This window comes from Stegostoma tigrinum, unplaced genomic scaffold (assembly GCF_030684315.1).
Source record: "Stegostoma tigrinum isolate sSteTig4 unplaced genomic scaffold, sSteTig4.hap1 scaffold_67, whole genome shotgun sequence".
NCBI classification, from domain to species: Eukaryota; Metazoa; Chordata; class Chondrichthyes; order Orectolobiformes; family Stegostomatidae; genus Stegostoma; species Stegostoma tigrinum.
Window position 1 is genome coordinate 968,034 of NW_026728611.1, and position 8,563 is coordinate 976,596.

Consider the following 8,563-nt stretch of genomic DNA (forward strand, 5'->3'; position numbering starts at 1 on the left):
AAGCAAGAAAAAAACCCAGTCGAGTGAATTTACATCCAGTCAGTTGTCTCCCAATGTTCAATGAAGTGATGGAAGGGAAGTGGACAGGACTCCCAAGCATCACATTCTCAACAATTAGCTTCTCACTGACACTCTATATCTTCTAATGCTCGCTGTCTTTGTTCATAGTCTCAATTTGCTTGCCGTTTTAGATTTATCACCTTCCTTCCGGCAGGGAGGTGGCGTTCAAACACAATCACATCAAACATGAGCTTTCCGAATGGTGGGCCAGAGCCAAGGGACGAGACAGAGAGGGAGACAGAGAGAGAAAGAGAGAGAAATGTGGAGAGAAAGGGGGGTGGAAGAAAGGGGAGAGATGGTGAGAGAGTGGATGAGGGGGGAGATGGAGAGAAATGGAGAGGGTGAGAAAGGGACAGAGAGAAGGAGAGAGAGAGGATGTGCGAGCTCAGAGATAGAGAGAGGGAGAGAAAAAGCCCCCGTCTCACCACTGACTGGTCCCTTTTGGTTAAAGTGACACAATGCCGACATCTGCTGGCCTCCACACGCCACTACACAGGGGATGGTGATGGGTGAAAAGCATCAGAGGTTCAGTCAGGGAGAAAGAGAGAGGAGCTAGCTCACAGCAACAGCAACACACATGCAGAGTGTGCTGGTGTAGAGAGGATTGCAACTGTACTGAGACTGGTCTGAATAAATATGCTAATGTTCAGAAATGTTTGTGTTCCCTCTGCAAATGAGGAAATGATTTGCCTTTGAGCATTGTCCTGACATTATACACAGTTAATAGAGTATTCCCTTTGCAATTGTATTCAGGTACCTTCGAGTAAACTGTTTTGTGAGGAGGCATGGTGAATCTTATTGCACTTTCTGCAATTTGTCATGATTTGGAATCTACTCTCTCAGATCCTAAGCGGGAAAAAATTCAAATGTGAAGGGAGTGAGATAAGCAGTGGGTTTATTCATGCCTCATTCTGTTCATATCTCAGGGACAACATCTACCGGACAAAACTGCTTTGTGTCTCCAAAGACATTGGTTGAAGAACAAAACAACTGCAACCAGAGAGGTTCAGAGACTGTGATGCCTTGTGAAGCAAAAAAGAAAATCGGTGGCTTGTGTAGTGTCGTGGGGAGGCAAGAGGGAGCGAGAGAATGAGTCCTTGATTCATAACTTTTTTATTCATTCATGATTCATTTGTTCTAATTTCCCCCCAGGGAGTCCCACTGCAGCCAGAGATAGAAATACAGATGCAAACACACAGAGACAAACATTAACAGGACAGGTGTATCACTTTAAACAAAAGAGGGAGAGACAGAATGCAAGAGGAGTGGGGGCAAAACACATTTCAATGGATTCATCCCCAAGACAAGAGACAGCCCATTGTACAGAGACACAAACAAAGGGAGAGACAGATACTAATGCACACACTCAGAAACACTAAACAACAACTCATATTCCGCTTGGGAACCCTGCAGCCCAATGGTACCAATGTGGGTTTCACCAGCTGCAATATCTCCCTTCCCCCACTGCATCCGAAAACCAGCCCAGCTCCCCCCCAGCTGCCTAACCTGTTCTTCCTCTCACCAATCCCCTCCTCCCACCTCAAGCCGCACCTCCATTTCCTACCTGCTAACCTCATCCCATCCCCTTGACCTGTCCGTCCTCCCCGGACTGACCTATCCCCTCCCCACCCATACTGTCCTCTCCTCCTATCTTCTCCTCTGTCCGTCTTCAGTCTGTCTTCCCCCCTTTCTATTTATTTCACAATCCTCTCCCTATCTCCCCTTTTCTGATGAAGGGTCTAGGCCTGAAACATCAGCTTTTGTGCTCCTAGGATGCTGCTTGGCCTGCTGTGTTCATCCAGCTCCAGTCTTTGTTATCTCAGATTCTCCAGCATCTCCAGTTCCCATTATATCTCTCACACTCACACACACAGTTACAGAGACACTCAGGCATATTTATACACTGACACAAACATACACAGACATAGAAACACATAGCCACATTTATACACACAGAAAAACAAACAAAAACATTGATAGACACAGAGGCACACACTGAGGCACAGAAATACAATCCGATACTGACATCCACACAGACACACTAACACACAAATACACAGAAACATACACACGTACAGCCAAACACAGCCACATATATACCAACACACAGAAACACACACAGGGAGACAGAAACAAAGCATACACGTACAGATTCTATATACAGTAACTGACACTGCGCTGAGATTAACCACCGTTAACATAGTTTTTGTTAATCAGATAATGCCCAGTTTTTCATGATGAAATGTCAGTCAGAAAGTGGGAAAGTGCCTTGATGTCCCTTACTTTATTGTCAGGGCAAAAGTGAATGTAAACTCACTGACTTTACAAGATACCACGACGTGAAGCTGGATGAACACAGCAGGCCAAGCAGCATCTTTGGAGCAGGAAAGCTGACTTTTCGGGCCTCAACCCTTTATCAGAAATGGGGGAGGGGAACGGGGTTCTGAAATAAATAGGGAGACAGGGGGAGGTGGATCAAAGATGGATAGAGGAGAAGATAGGTGGAGAGGAGACAGACAAGTTAAAGAGGTGGAGATGGAGCCAATAAAGGTGAGTGTAGGTGGGGAGGCAGGGAGGAGATAGGTCAGTCCAGGAAGGACGGACAGGTCAACGGGGTGGGATGAGGTTAGTAGGTAGGGAATGGGGGTACGGCTTGAGAGGGGAAGAGGGGATAGGTGAGAGGAAGGACAGGTTAGGGAGGCAGGGATGAGCTGGGCTGGTTTTGGGATGCGGTAGGGGGAGGGGAGATTTTGAAGCTTGTGAAATCCACATTGATATCATTGGGCTGCAGAGTTTCCAAGCGGAATATGAGTTGCTGTTCCTGTAACCTTCGTGTGGTATCGTTGTGGCACTGCAGGAGGCCCAGGGTGGACATGATGTCTGAGGAATGGAAGGGGGAGTTGAAATAGTTCGCGACTGGAAGGCCTGCTGGTTTTATGGTGAGGTTGGGGTTGGAGCGGAGGGCTGCAAGTTCTGCAGGGCAGAGGTTGTAGTGGGTGAGAGGGTGGAGAGGTTGAGGCGATTGATGTCTCAACACCTCCCTCACCTTCCTGGACCTCTCTGTCTCCATCTTGGGCAACCACTAGAATCTGATATCTATTTCAAGCCCACCGACTCCCACAGCTACCTAGTATACACCTCCTACCACCCACCTTCCTGCAAAAATGCCATCCCATAATCGCAATGCCTCCACTGCATCTGCTCCCAGGATGAGGCATTCCACTCCGATACATCTCAGATGTCCTCGTTTTTCAAGTGCCGCAAGTCACCCCCTGCAGTGGTGGAGAACGCCCTCGACCATGTGTCACGCATTTCCTACAAATCATCCCTCACGCCCCGTCCCCGCAATAACAACTATTGTGATGAGAAAAGGGTGGGCATTGGTTCACAGATCATTGCCAGGGGAAGAGATTGGGATGTTTTGCACCCTGTAGCTTGTGGAAAAGAGTGAACATGAGTTCACACAACGACATAAGTCATTGCATGAAGGAAGTGTGAATGCTTTCACAGGCCGTTACTAAGGGAACAGTGTCGGGATGGTTTTGTAGACTATAGCAAGAAGAATATTGTGTGTTCCAGTTCGCAGCATGTTGGTAGGGGAACTGAGGAAGGATGCGTTCACAGGCTGTTGCTTGCAGAACAGTGGAGATGTGCTGATAGGCCGTTACGAAGTTAACAGAGTGGGGGCACGTTCACAGGGTTTGGCTGTTAGAGAAGAGAGGGGATGGGTTTACTTGTTGTTGCTGTGAGAAACGATTGCGGATTGTTCACAGGTCAGAGCTAGGCTAACATAGACAGGATGGGCTCACAGGCCACTGTGAGGGTGTCCAAATGGAATAATTTCACAGGTACTTGCTGAGGAAATGGAGTGTGAACGTGTTCACAGGATTTTGCTATGAAAGAGAGTGGGGTGGGTTCAGAGGCCGTTGATTGGAGAGCAGAGTGGGGAGGGATTAACTGGCTGTTAGTGTGAGAACAGATTGTGGATGGGATCTCGGGTCACTGTGAGGATGACAGAGTGGGGATGGGTTCGCAGGTCACTGTTAGGATAACAGAGTGGTGAAGGGTTCATAGGTCACTGCAGGATGACAGAGTGGGGATGGGTTCGCAAGTTACTGTTAGGATGACAGAGTGGGGATGGGTTCACAGGTCACTGTTAGGATGACAGAGTGGTGAAGGGTTCACAGGTCACTGTTAGGATGACAGAGTGGGAATGGGTTCACAGGCCATTGGCAGGAGATCAGAATAATGAAGGGTTCACATGCCTTTTCTAGGGGATCAGCATGGGGATGGGTTTGTTGGCCGTTGCCAGGAGAACAGAGTGGGTTATCATCTCCCAAACCATTCGCAACCTCATCACCTCAGGTGACATCCCACCCACAGCCTCCAACCTCATTGTTCCCCAACCCCGCACCGCCCACTTCTATCTCCTTCCCAAAATCCACAAACCTGCCTGCCCTGGCCGACCTATTGTCTCTGCCTGCCCCTGCCCCACCGAACTCATCTCCACCTATCTGGACTCCATTTTCTCCCCCTTGGTCTGGGAACTCCCCAACTACATCCATGACACCACCCAGTCCCTCCACCTCCTCCAGAACTTCCAACTCCCCGGTCCCCAACACCTCATTTTCACTATAGGCGTCCAGACCTTATACATCTGCATTCCCCATACAAATGGCTTAAAGGCCCCCTGCTTCTTCCTGTACTGCAGACCTGACCAATCCCCCTCCAACGACGCCCTCATCCGCCTAGCCGAACTCATCCTCACCCTCAACAACTTCTCTTCTGATTCCTCCCACTTCCTACAAAGGGGGTGGCCATGGGTACCAGCATGGGCCCAAGCTATGTCTGCCTCTTTGTAGGTTACATGGAATAGTCCCTCTTCCATACCTGCACAGGCCCCAAACCCCACCTCTTCCTCCATTACATTGATGACTGCATCGGCGCCGTCTCTTGCTCCCAAGAGGAGCTCGAACAGTTCATCCACTTCACCAACAGCTTCCGCCCCAACCTCAAGTTCCCCTTCGGCCATCTCCGACACATCCCTCACCTTCCTGGACCCCTCTGTCTCTATTTCAGGCAACCACCTAGAAACCAATGTCTATTTCAAGCCCACAGCTACCTATAATACACCTCCTCCCACCCACTGTCCTGCAAAAATTCCATTCCCTCTTCCCAATTCCTGCACTTCTGCCGCATCTGCTCCCAGGATGAGGCATTCCACTCCCGTACATCCTAGATCTCCCCGTTCTTCAAGGACTGCAACTTCACTCCCGCCCCACCACCACCTCCCCACCCACACCCCGCAGTGGTCGAGAACGCCCTCATCCATGTCTCCCGCATTTCCCACAACTCATTCCTCACATCCCGTCCCTGCAATAACCGCCAAAAGAGAATTCCCCGAGACCTCACATACCACCCCACCAACCTCCGGATACAACGCATCATCCTCCGACACTTCCGCCATCTGCAATCCGACACCACCAACAAAGACATTTTTCCATCCCCCCGCTTGACTTCGGGAGAGACCACTCTCTCCATGACTCGCTTGTCCGCTCCACACTCCCCTCCAACCCACCACACCCAGCACTTACCCCTGCAACCAAAGGAAGTGCTACAATTGCCCCCACACCTCCTCCCTCACCCCCATCCAAGGTCCCAAGATGACTTTCCACATTAAGCAGATGTTCACCAGCACATCCGCCAATGTGCTGCATCTGCTGTACCCGTTGTGGCTTCCTCTACATTGGGGAAACCAAGCGGAGGCTTGGGGACCGCTCTGCATAAACCTATGCTCGGTTCGCAATAAAGAACTGCACCTCCCAGTCACGAACCATTTTAACTCCCGCTCCCATTCCTCAGATGACATGTCCATCGTGGGCCTCCTGCAGTACCATAATGATGCCACCCGAAAGTTCTAGGAACAGCAACTCATATTCCGCTTGGGAACCCTGTAGCCCAATGGTATCAATGTGGACTTCACCAGCTTCAAAATCTCCTCTCCCTCCACCACATCCCAAAACCAGCCCAGCTCGTCCCCGCCTCCGTAACCTTTTCTTCCTCTCACCTATCCTCTCCTCTCACCTCAAGCCGCACCTCCATTTCCTACCTACTAACCTCATCCCACCTCTTTGACCTGTCCATCTTCCCTGGACTGACCTATCCCCTCCCCACCTCCCCACCTCCCCACCTATACTCTCCTCTCCACCTTTTCTCTCCATCTTCGGTCCGCCTCCCCCTCTCTCCCTATTTATTCCAGAACCCTCTCCCCATCCCCCTCTCTGATGAAGGGTCCAGGCCCGAAACATCAGCTTTTGTGCTCCTAAGATGCTCCTTGACCTGCTGTGTTCATCCAGTTCCAGACTTTGTTATGTCAGATTCTCCAGCATCTGCAGTTTCCATTATCTCAGACAAGCCCAATAGGTCTGGCAGCATCTGTGAAGAAAAAAAGAGTTAATGTTCTGAGTCCAGTGACCCTTCCTCAGAACTTTGTTTTTGTTCTTGCTTCACAGCATCTGCAGTTCTTTCAGTTTTTATGTTTTTGTTCTTGCTTCACAGCATCTGCAGTTCTTTCAGTTTTTATGTTTTTGTTCTTGCTTCACAGCATCTGCAGTTCTTTCAGTTTTTATTTCATATTTAACTCACTGTCACATCTCTTCCAGGCATGCCCACCTTGAAGAATTTCTGCTCCTCTCTCCAATGGGATGTCTGTTCCGATCTTTCTTCTTGTCCACCGACATCAATTTCACTGTCACTCCTGGTGTTTGCCCAAGTATTTGCTCAAACCTCCTCGCACGGCCATATCACATTCTTCAGTGACTACCTCCAGCTCAGACTTCCCTCACGTGGATTCCAGCTGAAGTTTTATCCCTAATGTTTTGAATCTTCCCACTGTCATAGATCTCTGAGATGTTCAACGTTCCATAGATAGCTGCTGTTGCCGCACCCAGAGATCCACACTCACTGCCATGCGGTGCCACATACACACTCTCAACCTTTCTTTCCAATAGCATCGCATCACACGGGCTCAGGGCTGCACCACTCTGTAGTTCCACTTCATCCTCCGGCTTATTCGTTGTGCTAATAAGAAACTTCTTCTTTTCCTTTCAGGCATCAAGGCCCACAAGATGCAACAACTCAGAGATACCCATGACCCTTTGGAAACTTCCTCTCCTCCCTGTCCCTCAGCCTCCATCTCCTCCCCCAACTCCACCTCCTGGCGAGTATTCACCATCCTGCCTAACCTTCTGCTCTCTGATGCTGAACGTTCTGTACTCAGCAAAGGCCTCAGCTTTATTCCTCTGCGTACTCACCCAGTTCTGAGGAAGGGTCACCGGACCCGAAACACTAACTCTGTTTTTTTTTATAGATGCTGCCAGACCTCCTGAGCTTTTCCAGCAACTTTGGTTGTTCCAGAAAATCTTCAACTGCACCTTCCTGCCTTATCCCCATAACTGCTGATTCCCAAATTAAACAGAAATTTGTTTAATACCAAGTGTGCATTGCCAAAAGAGCTTTTAAATATCTGATTGCAGGGTGTGGTGTGTGTGTGTGTTCTGTGGAGCTGACTTGCCAAGGTGCTCACATTGACAAGAGACCATTCAGGTGTTCTCACCAAGGGAATAGCTGGACAGGATCATGGGAATTCACTGTCCATATGCAAATTCATACAGCAGGGAGAGAGCCATCATCTGTTCTGCGTGTGGCAAAGGATTCAAATCAGTCATTTACCTCATTATACAGTGACTTGCTTATTTTGATAAGAAAACTTCTCAATATTCTGTGAACAAAGTCTTAAAAGCAAAATGGACTTGCTGTCCACAAAAACCCACTGACACTGGCGGGAGATGATGGGAACTGCAGATGCTGGAGAATCCAAGATCATAAAGTGTGGAGTTGGATGAACACAGCAGGCCAAGCAGCATCTCAGGAGCACAAAAGCTGACGTTTCGGGCCTAGACCCTTCATCAGACAGGGGGATGGGGTGAGGGTTCTGGAATAAATAGGGAGAGAGGGGGAGGCGGACCGAAGATGGAGAGAAAAGAAGATAGGTGGAGAGAGTATAGGTGGGGAGGTAGGGAGGGGATAGGTCAGTCCAGGGAAGACGGACAGGTCAAGGAGGTGGGATGAGGTTAGTAGGTAGATGGGGGTGCGGCTTGGGGTGGGAAGAAGGGATGGGTGAGAGGAAGAACAGGTTAGGGAGGCAGAGACAGGTTGGACTGGTTTTGGGATGCAGTGGGTGGAGGGGAAGAGCTGGGCTGGTTGTGTGGTGCAGTGGGGGGAGGGGACGAATTGGGCTGGTTTAGGGATGCGGTGGGGGAAGGGGAGATTTTGAAACTGGTGAAGTCCACATTGATACCATTAGGCTAAGGGTTCCCAAGCGGAATATGAGTTGCTGTTCCTGCAACCTTCGGGTGGCATCATTGTGGCACTGCAGGAGGCCCATGATGGACATGTCATCTAAAGGGTGGGAGGGGGAGTGGAAATTGTTTGCGACTGGGAG